The sequence below is a fragment of the Vulpes vulpes genome, chromosome 7, assembly GCF_048418805.1.
Source record: "Vulpes vulpes isolate BD-2025 chromosome 7, VulVul3, whole genome shotgun sequence".
NCBI lineage: Eukaryota > Metazoa > Chordata > Mammalia > Carnivora > Canidae > Vulpes > Vulpes vulpes.
In genome coordinates, this window is record NC_132786.1 from 14,626,332 (window position 1) to 14,647,897 (window position 21,566).

A 21,566-nucleotide genomic window follows, 5' to 3' on the forward strand; every position below is an offset into this window, starting at 1 on the left:
AGACTCGGACACCCACTAACCCAGGCCAAGCCCAGGGTCCTGCTCCAGGGAGCGGGGAAGCCCATCTCTTTCCTGTTGGACACGGGGGCGACCGACTCCATTGTGCCTTCCTACTCGGGGACCAGCTTCCCCTCTCCAGTAGCGGTGATGGGAACTGATGGCACCTCCTCTATTCCACGGACTGCCCCCCTCCTCTCTTGCAGCCTGGATGGGTTCTCCTCCTCACGCTCCTTCCTTAGAATCCCTTCCTGCCCAGCTCCTCTTCGTCGAAAATCCTGACATCTATCTATCAGCTTCTCCTCGGCTAAGTCCTGCTACCCTCCTACCTACCCCCTCTGCTAACCCGGAACCCTCCCATCCCTGCTCTCAACTCCTGGAAGAGCTGACTCCTCCACATCCAGGACTTTCCAATCAGCCCTTCCCTAACCCTGACCAAATACTCTTTGTGGCCAGAGACACGCAGCATAGGCCGTCGTTACCCTAGACGCCATCCTAGAGGCAGTTCCCTCCTCCTCGGGACAAGCTCTCGGAAGGCAGAACTTAGAGCTCTCACCAGGGCTCCTCGCCTGTCCAAAGGGCAACGAGCTACCATAGACATGGACTCCAAATATCCCTCCCTCATCACACATACACATTCTGTCCTATGGCAAGAGCAAAGCCTTCTTACAACCAAGGGAAGCCCCATAATCTATGGGCCCCTCATTTCAAAACTACTAGGGGCCCTCAGCCTTCCCACTGAAGTAGCCATTGTCCACTGTCATGGACACCAATCCTCCAAGGACCCGGTGTCCCGGGCCAACAACAAAGCCGACTCAACTGCCCAAGCCACTGCCTTAGGCTCCTCACCAGCTCCCCTCCTCTTCCTCAACACACCACATTCCCCCCACTTACACAGATGAGGAAACTCACACACTAAAAGAGATGGGAAGAATAGCCGGGGAAAAAGACTGGATCTTCATTCAGAAGAAACTCGCTCTTTCAAACCATTTAGCTCCTATGATCATTTCAGACATGCGCCAATCCCTACACATAGGTCCCAAGGCCTTACACCAGTTCCCAGGACCCCTTTTTCTACTACCCACATCTCCAAAAGGTAATTAGAGAGGTGGATTAGTCTTGCAAAACCTGCTCCACTGTAAATGCTCAAGGGGGAATTCGCAGGCCAAGACCCAATCACCAGCTCCACAGCTACCAACCTGGCAAGGACTGGCAGCTGGACTGAAGAAACCCCACACCCCCGTCCCCATGAGTGGGACCAGGCCTAACCCTGAGACAGCCCATCCAGGTGCCTCCCATAAATTCAAGCAACAAAAACATTCTGTTTTTCTGAGATAGGAAAACTATCCCCCCCCTCGCCCTGACTGGAAAAGTCCCTGAACATGGTCATGTTGACCTTCAAAGAAATCAATCACGTCATAACCTGAATGCTATGCTACTCCCGCGTTTTCTTTGCCTTTAAAAGATGCCTGTAATTGCTAATCGGCGCTCTGCCCCCTCTGAGGATGAGAGCCCGTTTGCGCAAACGTTCAATAAACCCTCTTGTTTGTTGCATCTGCCTGTCTGTGGTCTGAGTCTCTGGGGCGTCCACCAGGACACGTTGGCACCCGTGAGCAAGGGTCCAACAGACTTTTCTCACATGCCGCCCAATAAATCCTTTCCCTACCTATTAACCTCAGTGGACGCCTTTACAGGGTGGGCAGAGGCTTTCCCCACAGCTCGGGAGATGGCGGATGTGGCGGCCACCATACTCACCGAACACATCATTCCGAGATTCAGCCTCCTGGAGATCCTACAATCTGACAACGGCCCGGCTTTCATCTCCAGCATCACCAGGCAAGACTCCAAGAGCCTAAATATTACCTGGAAACTCCATATCCCATATCACCCCCAGTCTTCGGGTAACCTAGGGTGGGCTAACGGCCTTCTCAAGGAACATCTCGCCAAACTTACTCTTGAATCCCCACCTGTCCTGGCCGACCCTCCTCCCGCTGGCTTTAAGAAGGCTCAGAGCCACCCCTAGAGGGCCGTCGGGCCTAGTCCCTTTGAGCTTCTCTACGGGGCGGCCCCTCCTGCTCCCTTAAAATCTTCCAACATCACCTCCTCCTCTCCTATCTTACTTACCTACCTTCCCTAACTCGTCTAAGAGCCCTCCTGCGGGCCCATGTGGATTCAGTCACCCATACTCCAGGAGCACCCACCTACAGGCCTACCCAACTCAGGACCAGGGCCCTGTGGAGTGGAAACCAATCTCCACATCCTCGCCAAAGGTCGGGAGTCTCTCCAAACACAGTATCACCCTGTCGGCCCAACTACACCCCAATGGTGGCAGACCCCACTAACCACATGGCTCCTCCTCTCTCTAAGCCCACTCCTGATCCTTGGCATACTATTAATGGTGGCCCCTTGCTTTCTCCGAATCATCAAGGAAGGAATCCACGAAATATCTCAGTTATCAATCAACTAACTTGTTTTATATCCCTACGCTGGCCTGCCCACCTCCGACAGGCACCACGACGCCCCAAAATCAGCAGGAAGCAGCCGGATCTGAATCGTCGCCCCATTATAACATAACAAAAAGATCTGAATGTTGGGCCAGCGAGACTGGGAACCTCAAAACGGCCGACCCCAGGCCAGCAACCTCCCAATAAGGCCACCTTGCTGCCCAACCCTAACTTAGCACACCAAGACCTGTAACCCTTGCCCTAATTGGAATGCCGCCCTGCCCCCATCTTACCACAAAAAAACTCTTTAGAGACCTCACTGCAGTTGGCATGGGTGCGACACCCCCACCCCTTGCTCTCTCCCTTGCCTGCGGGCTGCATAACCTAGCCAGAGAGCACAGCCCATTAAAAGCCGGTTTCAACAAAAATAAATAAATAAAAATGAAAGCCTGTTTCGACCAACTTTTGACTGGCCTCTCTTCCAGTTCACTACCTATCAGATTAAACCTGACAAAAACCATGGTCCTTTTGTACCAAACTGCCACTTAAAGGCTGTGACAGCTAATCTCTACCTTGTTAGGAACTATATCGTTCCAAGATGTGTGAAACTGGCAGGGACATAAATTCCAGACATCATTCACCCTTGGCTTTGAAACGGGCTCATAGTACCTGGTATTAGGCTATGTTCTTTGGAATTTGTAGACGAATCTGACCACATCTAGCTTCAGATGTGGAAAAAAAGACATCTTATCTTATTTAGCGAAGTGATAATGCAGTGTTTTAAATACATCCCAGCTTAGATGACACACGATACTTTGCTCAATGGTTCCCGGGAGCCTCAGTCGTTGTGATTTGATAGCACGCAAAGTCAATGAGAAACAGACACACGGAATTTGAAGCAGAAAGTTACGGTCTTTCTGGATCTTCACCTTTGTTTCAGCTTCTCAGTAATGACTCTTCAAGGCCTTGAATACATTAGTCACATTTTTAGGCAACTTCTATGATTAAAAGTAAGAGAAGAGCAAGTAGAATGTTACCTATGCATTTGGCTGAGTCTTCGAACTCTAAAGACGATGATGAGACCACCAGTCCATGCGGTGTCAAACTTAATGCAGCAGAGGCAACAAGAAACTGCTCGACCCAGGAGTAGGTGTGAGTGAAGGCTCACCGGAGGAATCCTTCTATACCATAATCGACAGTCTGTACACGTCACTGCCTCGGGCTTGGCTCGGCTTCATCTGGTGCACATCTGTTGGTCTCACCCAGGAATTCAAGAAGGGCACTGAACACTAGTGATGAAACGGCTCTGCAAGGATATTCTGATTGTTCCATCACATGGGCCTCTTAACAATCCTAGCTACCCAAACTGCATTCTCAGTGTGTTGCTCCAAAACAATGAGGTGCCAACCTTTATCCGAACTCTTGATTACCACCTTCGCCTGTGGCTGTCCTGTTGTGGGGACACCTTTCACAGCTGCATGCTTTCCCCATTTCTCATTGTGTCCCCTGCCAAGTTTGGACCCCTAGAATACCTACCCTTGTCCTGTGCCCAGGCTTGCCGTGTCGGTGATTCATTCACATGGACATTCTGCTGTGGGCGTTGTCCTCTCAGGGCTCGCGATATTTACAGATATTTACATTCCTTCCCAAGCTTTGCTGTAGGCCAAATCCTTGCTCCTCACCTGGTCCCATCTGGTCTACCCAGACTCAAAAAAAAAAAAAAAAATCACAACCCACAGTGAAAATAAAGGAAGAGCAGGTGGAGATTTTTCCAAGCCCAGACCCTGAAGACAAGAACTGAGGAAGACGGACTCTACATTTACTGTTGTGAGGATGAAAAGAGATACTCAGGATGATGCATATTACACAACATCTCACAAGCTTTCCGTGCCTTAAGTATCTAGCCCGTTGTGTTCATTCCGTGCAAAACTGTGAGACTCAGGCACTCTTTCAGAGCCTTCTGGGACAATACGGGACAACATGTATAAACTATGGGATGATCACCAAAATGAACCCGATTAACCTCAAACAATGGACATAATTTTTTTATCTCCTTTTTTTTAAGGATTTATTTATTTATTCATGATAGATATAGAGAGAGAAAGAGAGAGACAGAGACACGGGAGGAGGGAGAAGCTGGCTCCATGCTGGGATCCTGACGTGGGACTCGATCCCGGGATGCCAGGATCGTGCCCTGGGCCAACGGCAGTAGCCAAACCGCTGAGCCACCCAGGGATCCCCATCATCTGATTCCTAATCCCCATCTCCCCACAAAGGTGGTCAATGATTCATTATGTTATTATCTGTTTCTCACCCCAACATTTCTATCTACCTGAATCCATCCATTTGCTTATGACTGAAACCAGGCAGCCATATCTCTTTCTACATCTAACCCATGACCGTTCTAATTTAAAATATACTTTACATCCATCTTATTATTTTCTTCTCTATAGTCAGCACCCAGGTCACATTTGTATGTCCCACTGTCATCTCTCACTAGAACTAATATCTTTGCATTCTGGGTGGCCTTCCAACTTGTAACTCAAGTCTTTCAATTTTTTTAAAGACGACTTTTATCTCCTAGAGAGAGGATGAGAGAGAGTGCATGAGTCGGGGCAGGGAGGGGCAGAGGGAGAGGAAGAAGCAGACGCCCCACTGGGCAGGGATCCTGACGCAGGGCGGATCCCAGGACCCTGGGATCCTGACCTGAGCCAAAAGGCAAAGGCTCAACCGACTGAGCCCCCCACACACAACAGGTGTCCCTAACTCTGTTCTTTTCTGAATCATTCCCAAACCCACAACAGGTAGCCTAATAGTGCAAAGCCCCAAACATCATTATGTTGTTACTTGGCTTATTAGTTCTCTTCAAAGTCTTCTCCTTGCACCTTGGATGAAATCAAAACCCTCTGAGCCAATAAAGCCTGGTGTGATCTAGTCCATGCTGACTTCTTTAGTCACATCTAATGCTGCTCTCCTATCTATTAATTATGTTCCACCTGCCCTGACCATTTTTCAATCTTTCTCAATTTTGGAGACTCCCATCAACATTTTTTTTTACATTCTTCAACATCTCAATTGCTATTAAGATTTCCTATGTAGGAACTTAGCCTTACAATGTTCATCAGATATGTTACTTCTTTAACGAGGTCTTCCCTGAACCTCCAATTTAAGCTACTTCTCTCCATTATGATATTTTATGGTACATTGTCATTTTCTTTCATAGCACCTTTCCCACTTTTCCTGGAGCCACTTGTTTGTATGAATATTTCTAAAGTGACTGTCCTCTGGATAGGCCGTGAGCACGCTCCGTGGGTACAAGGGACTTTTGCTTTCTACTGTATGGCAATGGCTGGTACAGGGACTGGCACATCGTTGGCACTCAATATATCTGTCCAAGGAGTGAGTGGAAATTCTGTATCTTATAGTTTATTTGTTCAATTATTCAATAAGCTATTATCTTGTGTAAAGCACGGTCTTCACCTCATTGGGTAGAGCAGAGACAGAAAGATACAAAAGTTCCTGCTCTGGTGAAGCTTCTAGAGTGGGAAACCAGTAATTAGCAACGAATACAAAACATCACATCGCATTTTAGAAAGAGACGTGTAGCAAAGAAAAAATGGAGCAGGACAACGGAAATGAGGGGTGCCAGGGAGATGGGATTTACAGTTAGAATAAATGATCAATGTAGGCCTTCATGAACAGTTTACCTCTGGGAACAGACTTGAAGCAAGTGAAGGCTTTCTGAGAGAAATTCGAGACAAAGAATTTTCTAGGCGAGGGAACCGCCTAGAATGAGTCCAAGAGTGGGCACTTGTATGGGTTTCTGAGAAACAGTAAAGGAAGACACAGAGTGGTCAGGAAGGCAGACATAGAGGTTGTGATAAAAGAGACAAGGAAGGGCAGACAGATCACATAGGCCTTCTGACCACCATCCTCACTTTGGCTTTTACAGTGACTGAGCTGGGTGAGCCTTCAAATGGTATCAGAAGAGTTATAGGATCTTACTTTTGCTTTAAGTGGATCGAGGTGGCTGCTCCGTGTAGAATCTTACAGCGGGGCATGGCGAAAGGCAGGAAAACCCCACAAAAGGCTTCTGAAGAATTCAGGCAAGAGAAGATGGTCTCTTGAATTGGGATCTAGCAGTGGAGATAATAGAAAACAGCTGGATTCTGGATCTATATTGAAGGTCAAGATAAAAGGTATTTTGCTGATGCACTGGATGGGGGTTTGAAAGACAGCAAGGAATTAAAGACACGTCTGAGGTCTGGAGGCTGAGTAACTGGGAAGACAGCCTTGCAGTCAAGTCATAGGGGTGAAGAAAACAGATGAGTGTATTCGGGGGGAGTTGGTGAGATCATGTTTCTTTGCAGAAACTGGAGGAGAGGTTACATGAGTAGTTGGATATACAATTCAGTGGGAGAATGACAAATGTGGGATGTGTCCACCTACAAACAGCACAGAAGGCAGGGCAGGAGAGGATATCACTCCAGACCCGAACCCCACCCCGGAGTGACTGTAAACAGAAAGGACTAATTGCCATGCACCACACCTCGAGCAAAGCCTCATGCCCTTGTGTTCGGGTCGCACTCAGGGGGGCCTTACTCCTCAACTTACCAGGATGATGGGAAATATTTCAATCTGACACATATAATAAGCATGAGGCATAAGTAGGTAGCCATTTAGGACACATCTCTCATCGTCAGACTCTTCATTGTGAAACTAATAAATTAAATTTCTTCAATCAGGTAACATTTTTATTATCATGTACATTTTCTACCTGCTAAGAAAGAAAGCAATGTGCCAATATTTTCTGGTTTAAGTAAGTGTCTACAGGAATACCATATGCTGTGACGATGGCTAGAGTGCCTCACAGATCCTACTTTCATGCAGTGCACACGCCTGCCAGGCACAACTGTACAATCTACATTTGAGAAAATATAGCATTTGAATAACAAGAGACCACTACGATAAACCGAGCCCATAAGGCTTATTATAAACATCTTCTAAATATAAATTGCTCTTCGAATTCTATCCTGTAGGAGGAATAGAGTTTTTCATGCAAACCAAAGAACGTCATAAAGCCGGCTGACAGACACATAAAACCCTTATCATAGCAACTTAGGTTGTAGTGATCTCTAAATTATTACCCAGAAATACAGTCTGGATCCTAATAACTAATTCACTCCAGAAACATTCACCGTGAGCCTCATGTGGTTTCTGACATGCTCTGACATAGGCGCTGATGACACAGCGATGGGCAAAACACATCAGGCGTCTGCCCCCATCCACAGGGTTTGGTCTTCCTCGGGGGGTGGAAGAGACAATGACTGAATAAATCTGTAACATGTCACAAGGTGGTGAGCACCACAAAGAGCGGGCACGCAGGGCAGGGGACCCGGGGCGGGGTGGCTCTCGTGTAAGTCGTGCGCTCAGCGGTTTCCAACTCGATTGTACTGTATGAGACTCCTTGACCACCATCTACTATTCAAGCACACGTAACAGAACAAAGGCCCCGTAGAGTGAGGACAGGTGACCCAGCTTGGAAAGGGCAAGCGTGGAAAGAGACACCAGGTCTTCTAAATTGCCCTCAGAGATCTTTTCTCACTAATGCAGTAGAGAGGGGCAGCATTCCTGTTCTGCAGACTAGGAGTAGGAGAGAGAAAAAAAAAGAGGTCATTAGCCTTAGGGAAAACTGCTGATGGCTGTCTAACGATCACAGTTTAGTAAGTGGGAGATATATATATAAAAGGTAAGAGTACAGTTGTTCCTTGAACAACATGTGTTTGCATTGCGTGGGTCCACTTCTTTATACAGTACAGCACCATACATGTCTTTACTCCCATGATTTTCTTTTTTTAAAGATTTAGTTAGTTATTTAAGAGAGAATGAGAAAGAGTGTGTACACAAGTTGGAGGGGCAGAGGGAGAGAATTCCAAGTAGACTCACTGCTGAGCATGAATCCCGATGCAGGGCTTCATCCAGAGACCATGAGATCATGACCTGAGCCAAAACCAAGAGTGAGGCACTTAACTGACGGCATCGCCCATGCACCCAATGACTGCACCACCCAGGCGCCCCGCTTCCTTATGATTTTAATAACATTTTCATCTCCCCTGCTCACTTCATTGTAAGATACATATTAGTCAACTGTTTATATCATCGATAAGGTTCCAATCAACAGTGGGCTACTACTAACAGTCCAGTTTTGGCAGAATCAAAAATCATACATGGATTTTCAGCTGTGCTGGGGGATGCTGTCGAGACCCCTAATCCCCACGTTGTGGGGAGGTCAGCTATATTCTAATGAATTTGTAGTTCTTCACGGAACTACACTTTCCAAATTAGTCGCTTCTACAAAAACCTGAAGCAGAGAATACAGTGTTCACTGAAACCACTGCTCCAGTAACTAAATTTGAGCTACTGTTGATGAAATTGAGTACTGTATATTTCCTGTTATGAGAGTATCTCGTGCGCACGCATGCACACACACCATCCCTACAGAGCCTTGTGTGGGCTCTTTGTTTTCCACTCGATGCCAGAGAAGCTTCCCTGTTTTATCCACAAAGTTCACATTTCCAAAGCCAAACAACAGCACTGCACACATGGACTAGTGGTAAAAGGAGCGAGGTATGTCTCTGTCCAGTTAGACCAGAGGAGTGGCAAACATTGTTGCCGCCAAAACCAACGGAAAACCCAATTACAAATATGATGGTCACAAAAGACACTTCCCTACAAAACAAAAGTGGCACATCCTGTTGTCTTGTCAAAACTCTCTATGGCCCCAACCAATCGAGAGCTTCCAGCTTTCCTGCACATAAATTGCATCCCTTATGTTTGTCATCTCAGATACAAGACTATTCTTTTCTGCAGCTCAGGTTTTGATTTTTTGGTAACTTCTTCTAACACTTTCGAAGGTTTTGTTGTATTGATTTCTTCAAAGAATATCAACACCTTCTAGCTAAGGATCTCCTACAAATGACTGTGTTGTCTTTACTTCAAATAATTAATAAACTTCCTTTGTACTTAAGAGTCATTAGGCACGCGCATGCACACACACACAGACACACAGAGTCATGAGGCACCATGACAACCCACTGGTTAGTTCTCAACATTTTGCAATTCAGATCACTAGTCAGCTTTCTTCCTGGTCTTCAGACCTGCTTCAATAAAACAGGTAAGTATAAAAACAACTTTCATCAGTGGAAAATCCCATAGGAGTTCAGTATTGTTGCACTCTAATGGATACATGGAAGCAAATGTGTCTTTCTAGAAACCAATGACTTTATGACTATAAAAGATACAGCACCTGTAAATTGAGGAGCTTATTCCTCAAAAACATAGCTGATAAAAAAAGTCAGTGCATACATCCAAAAAAGCCTTAAATAATAAGGGAGGAAAATAAGTAAAACATGTTAAAAAGATGGTCAAATGAGACAGGCATCCTGCCTCTCAGGATGGTTTCCTTATCTTTTATTGCATTTTATAAATGTCATAAAATAATGATGATTTTTTATTGGAGTTCAGTTTGCCAACATACAGCATAACACCCAGCGGCTCATCCCATCAAGTGGCCCCCTCAATGCTCATTACCCAGTCACCCCACACCCCCAGCCCACCTCCTTTTCTTCCACCCCTTGTTCGTTTTCCAGAGTGAGGAGTCTCTCACGTTCTGTCTCCCTTTCTGATATTTCCCACTCATTTGTTCTCCTTTCCCCTTTCTTCCTTTTCACTATTTTTATATGCCCCAAATGAATGAGACATTACAATGTTTGTCCTTCTCCGATTGACTTACTTCACACAGCGTAATACATCCAGAACCAAATGATGACTATTATAAAGGAGAAAAAACCACTTTTTTAAAATTAAGAGGTATCACACTGGGAGAATCCTTTCAATGACTGGGGAAAATATACGGTCACACAATACAATTTGCGGACAGCAGACACATACAGTGCATGTTGTCAACTTTCTCCATCATTAACCACATAACAAAGCTCTTTTAAAAGTACAAGGGGAGGCTACGGAAGGAGTTGCTACCACCTGTATTCCTGTTTGCAGTTTCTTCCTCATGTTTGTCAAGACAGAAAGAAGCATTTTTTTTCTTTTCTTTCTTTTAAGTCTTTAGTTTAAAAAAAAAAACAAAAGGGCAAACCGATAGGATTTTCAACTTTTGGTGACAGTCATGGAAATCTGGAGACTCATGAGTTCTAAGACTAGGGGTTCTGAACTGAAATTAAGATTTCAAGGATTACAGTTAAAGTCTCAGAGCGAAAGACATGAGGCTGAGTATTTTTCAACGAAAGCCCAAAGAGAAAAACAGAGGCTGACGACAGAGAAGAGCTGTGACATAAACCACAGATGATGTCGGAATTGTGATTTCTGTTAAATCTTGCCATGTGTGCATGGATGTACGTACAGATACACACACATAGATCTCCGACAGTTCTTGTTCCTCAACGGTTATGCTCAAGGTTTGGTGGGGGGACCATCATTCTTTGTCTTGGCATATTTTGCTTACTTTTTGCTACGAAAAGACATAGAAAATGAAGTATAAAGATAATTTACAGATTTCAACTGTAAAAGAAAATATCAGGTTTTTAGTCCATAAAATCCAGACACCGACTGATAAAGCATCATCCTAGGAGGATCATCACTAGAAAAGTCCAATGGGACACACGGAAAAACGTCACGTTATCTACTTCCAAAGACAAAATTATTTTCACACTTTCTAGAGGTATTCTATATTTAATGTTGACGCCTGATGGAAAGGTCTGAAGTACTACAAGCGCTCAGACATTGTAGAAAAGGATGTGGTACTGCCACGTCTAGATCAATTCTATCTAAATAAGTGCTATTTTATGGTGTTAGTTATTACTGTATATAAAACTTGAAGACCAAGATTCTTTGGACATATTCTTACAGTTTCCCCAAATGTGTAAGATGGAAACAGGACTTTTTTGAGCATTCATTTTTTTCCCGCCTGATTCACTAGCACCTCTCAAAAATAAGCTCTAGGGAATCATGAAGTCCATTCGATAATTTCCTACTAAACACCCTAAATTACATAGAAGACCGCCATGTTGATATAGATCTACTCAGATTGTCAAGGAATTATTTAACTTACATTATGAGCAGCTACATTTACCAGTGCTTCCAGTCTGGGACCTCATTTCTAACTGTGTGAGTTGGTTCTCCTGTTTCCATAATAACCAATTTAACAATCAGCTTGGCAGTCAACTGCTTTAGAGTTAGTTTCATTAATGTTAGCTCTCTTCTCCTTAATACATGAATCGACTGATACTGTGGGACTACTTATTTTTCTAATATACTCGTAAAAGGGCTCTGAATTCAAGGTAACAAATCTTCTGGAAGAATTAGCTCAGGCTCTTTTGTTTAAACTCAAACTTTTCCTTGTAGAACTTCAATGTATATGTTAGAATTTTCTTCCAATACTTTAGGACTCACTTAAACTTCTAGTCCGAATACGACGATTTCCTTTCGTTGCTGCAGGGGATCTGAAATGCAACAAAGTTATGAGCTAGAAGTTTTTCAGTTTTTCAAATGTCAGTAAAAACAAAAAAAAAAAAAAAAGGAAGAAAGAAAGAAAGAAACAATTAAGAAATTCCAGGAATTAAATTGGAATACAAAGTGGTCTTCATTTCACAGGACTCCCTCTATCGTTAATCCTCACGAGAATGAACACAGAAAGGAAGCTACTCCCTTACTGTATAATGAAAATCGTGATATTTGGAATGCTTTTTCCAAATCAAAAAGCTCTCGAAACTAGTTCTTTCTCTCTCCTCTTTCCTGGTTTTGAGTAAAAGACCCTTCTTAGTAGATGATCTGGTACCTAACGAGCACTGCTGGTTGGCTGCACACACATGTACAACAACATGAACCCAACAAGTAGAACCAAACGTCACTCTCCTTACACGGCGTTTGTCGTTTCTAATGGCTGAGTAATATTCCATTGTATCATAGACCACAGCTTCTTTTGTTGTTGTTGTTGTTTTCTCAACTTTAAAGAGGTATGGGGGGGGAGTCAGGGAAGGAAGAGGTGTGGACTTGAAGGTTTTTGATTTTTTAATGCAAAGTAATTTATTTTGTGTTTGATACCAGGTGAGACGATAAAGGTGATGGTGCTCATGCCCATACGCCGGCTCCAGGTGAAGTGCTCTAGGCTTCGGGCTCACTCTGCTACCTGAGAAGGTCTGTCTCAGCTTCAGCTCTACACAATGCTTGTGACTCAGTGCCTTGCGGGTTTGGGCAGTATGTAAACTTTCACAGACTTGCTGAAGGGGATGGTGCCCTCGATGCTGGTTTCCACCTGGGGTGACACTTTGCCACCTTCAATCCAGGGGGATTTTGGAATGCAGGAATTGGAGTTGTGGGCCAGTAGCAGCCTCACTTCCACCTGGCATGGTTCTGTCCAGGCAGTATGGGAGAGGTACACCTGAGTGATAAGCCGGTGGCGCCCTGGGCCAGGATTCCGCAAGTCTGCCAGCTTAGGATGAATCCTCTGAGCCTGGCCATCTGGATAGAAGACCTGGACCTTCACAGCACTCTCAGGGGCCTGCACATGTTCCAGGGTCGCATCGACATCCAGGGCCACAACCAATCCAGATGTAAACCGCAAAGGGTTGTCTGACTCGCCTGCTGGCTCAATGATGGTGGCTGAAGTGTGTGGATCTGCTCTGGAAGGGGGAGGTGCAAGAAGGTACTCTGCCTCAGCATGGTCTGTAGAATTTTGACCCCTTCCACAGGTTTGGATGTCATGAGTCGGGGCATAAGGTCAACACGTTTCTCCACAAAGCTGTCCTGTAAGTGGGGACAAATCAGCAATAAAACACCTCTGAAAAAAGTCCACTTCCTGTAAAAAGTTTTCACACATCGCATATAAGGGGTCAACTCCTCAAGTAGTCCGTGCTGTTACTATAAGTTGCAAGGCTTTGGCCTGCAGCCTCATGTGATGTATAATCACCACCTGTTTCTTCTCCACACCACTGTACATCAACTCCATTTTGTAGGTCTCTTCCATGATCTGTTTTGCTGCTGCGGAGGCCAAGTCACTCCGCTTCAAATATAAAGGGGCAGCCACATTCCACAGCTTTCCTTGCAAGGCCTCGATGAGCAGAAGCTGATACCGAAGATAGGTAGCCGAGAAGTCAGCAACTCCTGCTAGTTCAGACTGAAGTTCTCCAAGTCTTTGCAGATCCCGGATGGTGAACTCCAGCAGCTTCTGGGTTCCCTGAGGGTCCCGGTGCTCTGAAGACTGTACACCCTTTCAGGGCTCTGCTGCAGGAACTGATGGGACGGGTCCTCATGGGGCGCAATACCGGGAGAAACGGCCGATGACACTAGTTTTCTACCTGGTAACCTTAAGGCAGGAACAAGATGAGAAAGACTGTCGTGGAGGGAGGAATAATGCCTGAAGGTATCATCTGAGAACAGTGCCGGCATTGTTGGACAGATTGTAGCAGCATTAAAAATACAAACAAAAACTGCAATGTAAGCTGGGTCATCCATGTCTGGTTCAGCTGTGTCAAAAAATGGATGGGTGCTCAGGAGCTCTGGCACCAAGGAAAGCACCAGGGTTGCATGCAGACTTCCCAGAAACTTCAAGCACTTCCATATAGAGTCCCTATCAGTAGGGTACTTGGTTAAATTTTTCAGCAGCTCCGCCAGTGCAAGATGAATCCCTTCTTTAGTCAAAACATTAGTACAGCATAAAAGTTCGTGAAGAGCCAGCCTCTCGAATATCTCCGGACGAATCCTCTAACACAGCCAGGACACGGTCAAGCTGATCCTCTCGGAGAGTGATATTATTAGAAATTTTTCTCAGGCCGTGTATGGACTGCAGACGTACTTCCTCAATTTCATCATTAAACATGTCAACCGGGAAATCAGGGCGGCACTTCTCCGCAAAAGAAGGTGAAGATTGGGCCAGCATGCAGAGAGCCTCCACGGCAGCAATGCGGACCTCATACATCTCATCTTCCAATCCATGAAAAAAGGCTCCACAAGCTCCTGACTCAATCAAGTTCACAGCTCCTGTATCTATTTCTTCTTTGGGAGCATCACCTACCCACTTTCTGCCACTGGAAAACTCTCCTGACCTGTAAAGTTCCTTGGCACATTCATGTGCAGTGCATTTTCTCCTGAGATCTGACATGAGCTTCTTGTCGAGCGTCTGCTCCAAGAAATGAGAACTGACTTGTTCCATTGAGCCCAATAGCTTTGCAGCCTGAACTCAAACCACCCAGGAGCCATCACGGACCATGGGACAAATTTTTCCAAATGCTCATCAACTAAGCGAATTTCTTCATTACAAGAAGTAATGGGGACAATGCTTTCAGGATAGAGCTGACTGACAACCCAGATAAGTTGGACTGCAGCACTGCGCACTTGTCCATAGTCATCAGACGACAATTTACAGGCCTGCTTATAAATTGCTTGGTGTAATTTCACTCCTCTTTCATGAAGCTGCAATATGGCTTTTATAGCCACTGTTCTGACACGTGGGTCTTGGTCACTGAAGTAATCCCCTATAATCTTCTGGACATCTCTGACAGCTAGGCCTTCTCCATCTTTTGTCACACTTGTCTCCAAAGAGCCAAGATTGCCAAGTCATTGCAGGCACTTATTTCTTACACCATGAGACGTATCCGTGAGGTGCTTGCAGGCTACATCAACTAATCCCATCTGGATAGCTTGATTCTCTGGGAGTTTGGTGCCAATTGCAAGCAAGGTGTCCAACAGTTGAGCAAGGACTTGATGAGACTTTTCATTCTGCAGGATGTTAATGGCATCATCCATAATGCAGTCTGGTGAAAATCCTGCAGTCTTTGATAATAAACCCAACAATGATGCAATTTTGAGTCTCACAGATGGATCATTCTCCTTGTAATAATGTTCCAAGAGAATCCTGACTACTCCTTCCACACTTTCTGCTTCAACAGGCTTTCTGGAAAACTGGAGTAGATACTGCAAAGCATCCATTGGGGAGGGAGCTTTACACAGATCTACGAGGAGTGCTGCAGATCTCCTTGGTTTTGTCAATCACAGTTTCTTGGTTGCAATTTCCTCCTGTTGTTGCTGGACCACCTCAGTGAAGTCCTCGTACACTCATTTCTTTAGGTGAGCCGCCATGACTGCCCGCCACACCACAGCTTCTTGATCCATCATCTTTCGATGGACACCGAGGCTCCTTCCAGTTTGCCTACTGTGGACATTGCTGCTATAAACATTGGGGTGCAGCTGTCCCGGGCATTATGCTGAGTGAAAACAGTCAATCGGAGAAGGACTGACATTATGTGGTCTCATTCATTTGGGAACTATAAAAATTAGTGAAAGGGAATAAAGGCAAAGCAGAGAAAATGAGTGAAAGTATCAGTGAGGGTGACAAAACAGGAGACACCTAATTCTGGGAAATAAACAAGGGGTAGTGGAAGGGGAAGTGGGTGGGGGGGTGGGGTGACTGGGCGATGGGCAATGAAGGAGGCACTTGGCGGGATGAGCACTGGGTGTTGTGGGATATGTGGACAAACTGAATTCCAATAAAAAATTAAAAATTCAAAACAAAGAAAAGGGCTTATTTAAAATAAGCAAACATAAAACAACACCGGGGAAATCTTCAGGGTTCTAAGGAATGTAATTGTTTTTCAAAAGATATCCGAATGATATAATCAGGAACACCACAAGTACAGAAGGAAAAGCTGCCGGAGGCATCGATATGAACAATTTCACTAATACATCAAATGCCATAGATCGTTATGAGAAAGATTTAAATGCATCAGTAAATAAGAATTTTTAAGCCATGGACTCAGTTATTTTTTTAACATAAGGAAATATGCAATAATGTATTTGAAATGTGAAAAAGTACCTGTTCCCACGGCCACCCTGGAGAGAGAGCACGCCAAGGGGCATGCTATTGGGATCCCCCACATGATGGAGCAGCCACCTGACTCAGTGGAACAACCGACTTCGGCCACTGAGCAACATCCTTAACGAAATCAAGAGCCCGCCAGAACTACAACAAGGGGGCGAGCTGAAGCTTATGGGCCTGAGCAGTTCGAGCCGGGCATGGCAGTTGGTGCTGAGTGCTTGGCCCGAGCCGAGATGCCAGCTGCTGAGGCCAAGACAATTTACATGGCAGTCACACCTCTGATTCACTGTCCCGACCTGGAGGAGCCACCTGCACACTTGGCCACCCTGCAAGAAGAGCTACCCCGGGCACCCACTATCAATGCCCCTGGCATGCCTTGCCAAAGGAGTCACCTGCCTCAGTGCAGCAACCAGCTTCGGCCCCTGAACAACATCATGAACCATGTCAGCACCCACCCCGGCTCCGAAGGTGGGGCTTAATGAAGCGTCTGGGCTTGAGGTGATCGAGCTGGGCAGGGCTGTCGGTCCTGAGTGCTTGGCCAGAGCGCAGATGCCAGCTGAGGAGTCGAAGCCAATGCACGAGGTGGTCACACCTATGATTCACTCTCCCCACAAGGAGGACCCACCTGCAATCTTGGCCACCCTCGCGGTAGATGATGTCCCGGCGCATGCTATCAGGGTCCACCACATGCCAGTGCGGCCACCCAGATCAGTGGAGCAACTAGTGTCCGCCCCTGTGCAATATCCTGAACCACCACAACAACCGGCCCCAGCTCCTACCTCGCAGCCTTTTAAGCTTCAGGGCCAGAGGTGATCGAGCTGGTCACGGCTCGAGCCGAGAAGCCAGGCTGCTGAGACCAAACCAATGCACGTGGTGGTAACACCTCTGACTCACTGTGCCGACATGCAAGAGCTACCTGTACCCGTGGCCACCCTGGAGGAAGAGCACGCCCAGGTGCATGCTTTCGGGTTCCCGCACATGCCGGACCTGCCACCTACCTCAGTGGAGCGAACGACTTTGGCCACTGAGCCACATCCTGAACCCAATCAAGAGCCTGCCACAGAGACTACAGTGAGGCCAGCTGAAGCTTCTGGAGACGGAATACTTCCAAACTCGTTCTATGAGGCCACCATCACCTTATGTCCAAAAGCAGAAGAACACCCCACCGCACCAAAAAGGAGAGTTATAAACCGATGTCCCCAATGAACACGGATGCAAAAGTTCTCAACAAGAAACGAGCCAATAGGGATCCCTGGGTGGCGCAGCGGTTTGGCGCCTGCCTTTGGCCCAGGGCGCGATCCTGGAGACCCGGGATCGAATCCCACGTCGGACTCCCAGTGCATGGAGCCTGCTTCTCCCTCTGCCTGTGTCTCTGCCTCTCTCTCTCTCTCTCTCTCTGTGTGACTATCATAAATAAATTTAAAAAAATTTTAAAAAAAGATACGAGCCAATAGGATCCAACAGTACATTGAGAAGTTACTCACGGTGACCAGGTGGCATTTAACCCTGGGACGCAAGGCTGGGTCTACACTCGTCAAACACTCTATGTGACTGATCAGATCTGCAAGAGAAATAACGAGAACCAGGTGATCCTCTCAATAGATCCAGAGAAAGCATTTGAAAAAATACGGCATCCATTCCTGATCCAAACGCTTCAGAGTATAGGGATAGAGGGAACGTTCCTCAGCATCTTCAAAGCCGTCTATGAAAAGCCCACAGAAAATTATCATTCCCAAGGGGGAAACACTGGGAGCCTTTCCCCAAAGAAGATGAGGAAGGAGACATGGATGTCCACTCTCACCACTGCTATTCAACATAACACTAGACATCCGTAGCCTCAGCAATCAGGCAACAAAAAGAACTAAAAGGCATTCAAATCGGCCTAGAACAAGTCAAACTCTCCCTCTTCGCAGATGACATGATACCGGACACCTAGAAAACCCAAAAGACTCCACCCCAAGACTGCTAGAACTCATACAGCAAATTCGGCAGTGTGGCAGAGTACAAAATCAATGCCCAGAAGTCAGTGGCCTTTCTAGATGCTAACGATGAGACTGAAGAAAGAGAAATTAAGGAGTCGACCCCATTTACGATGGCACCCAAAAGCATGAGCTACCTAGGAATAAACCTAACGAAAGAGGTAAAGGATCTCAACCCGAAAAACGACAGAACACGTCTGAAAGAGACTGAGGAAGACAAAGAGATGGCTAACTATTCCATGCTCATGGATCCGGAGAATGAATATTGGGAAAACGTCAATGTGGGCAATTTACACAATTAACGCAATCACTATCAAAAATACCACGGACTCTCTTCAGAGAGCTGGAACAGATCATCGGAAGATTTGTGTGGAATCAGAAAGGACCCCGAATGGCCACGGGAATAGTAGCCAAGAAAACCACAGCGGGGGGCAGCACAATGCCGGATTTCGGGTTGCGCTGCAAAGCTGTGCTCACCAAGACAGTGTGGTACAGGCACAAAAACAGACACAGCCACCAATGGAACAGAAGAGGAATCCAGAAGTGGACCCTCAACTCGTCTGGTCAAGACCATATATTCGACCAAGCCTGAGAGACCATCCACTGGAAAAAAGACAAGTCTCCTCCATAAATGCCACTGGAAACGCTGGACAGCCACATGCAGAGGAGGGAAACTGGACCACTGTCTCACACCAGACACAAAGATAAACTCAAAATGGATGAAAGATCTAAATGTGAGAGGAGATTCCATCAAAACCCTGGGGGAGAACACAGGCAACGCCCATCCAAAAGTTGGCCACAGCAACTTCTTGCAAGATACACCCATAAAGGCCAGAGAAACAAAAGGAAAGATGAACTACTGGGACTTCACCAGGATGAGAAACTTCCGCACAGCCAAAGAGACACTCAACAAAACCAAAAGACCATCTCCAGAATGGGAGAAGCTTTGTGCAATTGACCCTTCAGATAAAGGGCCAGCATCCAAGATCTTGAAAGAACCTATTCAACTCCACAGCAGAGAAACCAACCATCCAATCCGGAAATGGGCAAAAGACACCAATGGAAACGGCACAGAGCAAGACACAAACGTGGCCGACAAGCCCATGAGAAAGTGCCCACATCACTGTATTTCCATCAGGCAAATACAGATCAAAGCCACAACGAGATCCCACCTCACAGCGGTGAGAATGGGCAGCACTGGCCAGACAGGAAACACCAAACGTTGGACAGGATGCGCAGAAAGGGGAACGCTTCAAAATTCAACAGTGTCGGAGGGAGCCGTACTCACCTGATAGGGACCAAGGCGGGGGGCGGGCTCCCGGCCAGGCTGGGGCGCTCAGGAGGCACCTCAGAGCAGGGAGGAAGAGCCAGGGCCTTGGGGGGGCTCCCGGGGCCCAGCAGCCCAGGCCCTCAAGCCGCCGCCCCAAGGCCGTGCCCTGAAGGTGGACGGTGCCTGCACCCTAAGCCCTCTGAGCGCGCACGCATGGGTTCCGTGGCACCGGAGGAGGCCCCACCGCCACCCCCTCTGCCAACAGGTCCCGCCCCCCCTCCCCCCCCCCCCTCCCCGGGCAGCCCTCTGCCCCGCACCCTGGCGTACCTCGCCATGGGGGCGCCTCCGTGCGGGCCCCCAAGGCCCGCTGTCCCCCGCGAGGTCCCTCCCAGGCACCCGCCGCGCCACACGCGAGGGCCAGATGCTTCTCGCACAGCCACCCCGGGGCCCCTCACGCCTCCCGGGGCCCACGCCGACCTGCGCGCCATGGCCGAGGCCTGCAGAGACGCTGCCGGGAGCCCGCAGCGCCGGGAACCACCGGCCTGGAGCGGCGGCAGGGCAGCGCAACCTCCTGCCACGGGGACGGCTGGGTTGGGTCCATCTGGTCCAGTTGGGTCGCCACGCCCTGGCCCCCCTCAGGCCATGCTCCGGGTCAGGTGCTGGGGCAAGCTCCGGCCACGCCCCGGCCAAGCCCCCGGCCAAGCCCCCCCACACAGCAGCCGGCCCTCCCTGGAGCCTAGAGGGGACCAGAGACCGCCTCTGCCTCCCCCCGCTAGTCTGGTCGGGGCACCGGGGTCCGAGGCCTTGCGCCCCCGGCTCAGTCCCGAGGGACTCCTGCTCAGGGAGGCACGAAGCCTCTCTCTGGCTCTGTGTCTCCCTCCCTGTCCCTCCGACCTGGTCTCTGTCTCTCCCTCCCGGTCTGGGGTCTGGCCCTGTCTCTCTCCCACTCCCCTCCACCCCTGTCTGTCTCTCTCTCTCCCTCCCAGTCTTTCTTCTCTCATTCCCTATCTTGGCCTGTCCCTGTCTCTGTGTCTACCTCCTTGTCTCTCGGTCTCTCACTTGTCTCCCTCCCTGTCTCATTCTCTCCATCCCATCTCTGTCTCAGTCTCTCCTCCCTCCCTGTCTCTGACTCTCCCTCCCTGTCTCAGTCTCCCCTCCTGTCTCTGGGTCTCCCTCCCTGCACCGTGGTCTCTCCCCTCTGTCCCATCTCTCCCTCCCTGTCTCTTGGTCTGTCTGTCCCTCCCTCCCTGTCTCTGGATCCCTCCATCCCTGTCCTGTGTCTCTGCCCCTGTCTCGATCTCTCACCCCCCTCTTCTCAGTCGCTCCTCCCTGTCTCCATCTCTCTCTCCCTCCCTGTCTCCCCGCCCATCTCTATCTATCTCTCCCTCCCTGTCTGGGGGCTCCCTCCCTGTCTCTGTCCATCCCTCCACTTCTGTCTACCCTTCCCTGCCTCGGTCTGTCCCTCCCTGTCTGTGTGTCTCCATCCCTGTCTCTGTCTATCCCTCCCTGGCTCTCTCACCCTGGCTCTCGGTCTCTCCCTCACTGTGTCTCGGTCTCCCTCCCTGGCTCTGGCTCTCATTCCCTGTCTCACGGTCTCTCCCTCCCTGTCTCTGGGTCTGTCCCTCCCTGTCTCTCTGTCTCTCCCTCCCTGTCTCTGTGTCTCCCTCCCTCTCTATCTCTCCCACACTGTCTAGATCTCACTCTCCTTGTCTCTGTGTCTTCCTCTCTGTGTCTTGGTCTCTCCCTTCCTGTCTCTCGGCACCTCCCTACCTGTTTCCCTGCCTCTCCCTCCCTGTCTTTCAGTCTCTCCCTCACCGTCTCTGTCTCTCCGTCCCTGTCTCTCTGACTCTACTTCCCTGTGTCTGTGTCTGTCTCTCCACGCCGCCCCATCTCGGTCTCTCCTCCCCGTCTGGCTCTGTCCCTCCCTCTCTCTGACTCTTGCTCCCTGTCTCGCCACCTCTCCCTCCCTGTGTGTGTCTCTGTCTCTCTCC

The 21,566-nt window shown here is 48.0% G+C and overlaps 1 protein-coding gene and 1 pseudogene across 1 annotated transcript in view; both read right to left on the reverse strand.

The window, feature by feature from the left end:
- LOC140599522 (uncharacterized) overlaps positions 1-21,566 on the reverse strand; it is a 126,163-nt gene that overhangs the window by 78,132 nt on the left and 26,465 nt on the right. The window lies entirely within an intron of this gene.
- LOC140599625 (integrator complex subunit 4 pseudogene) lies at positions 12,465-15,780 on the reverse strand (annotated as a pseudogene).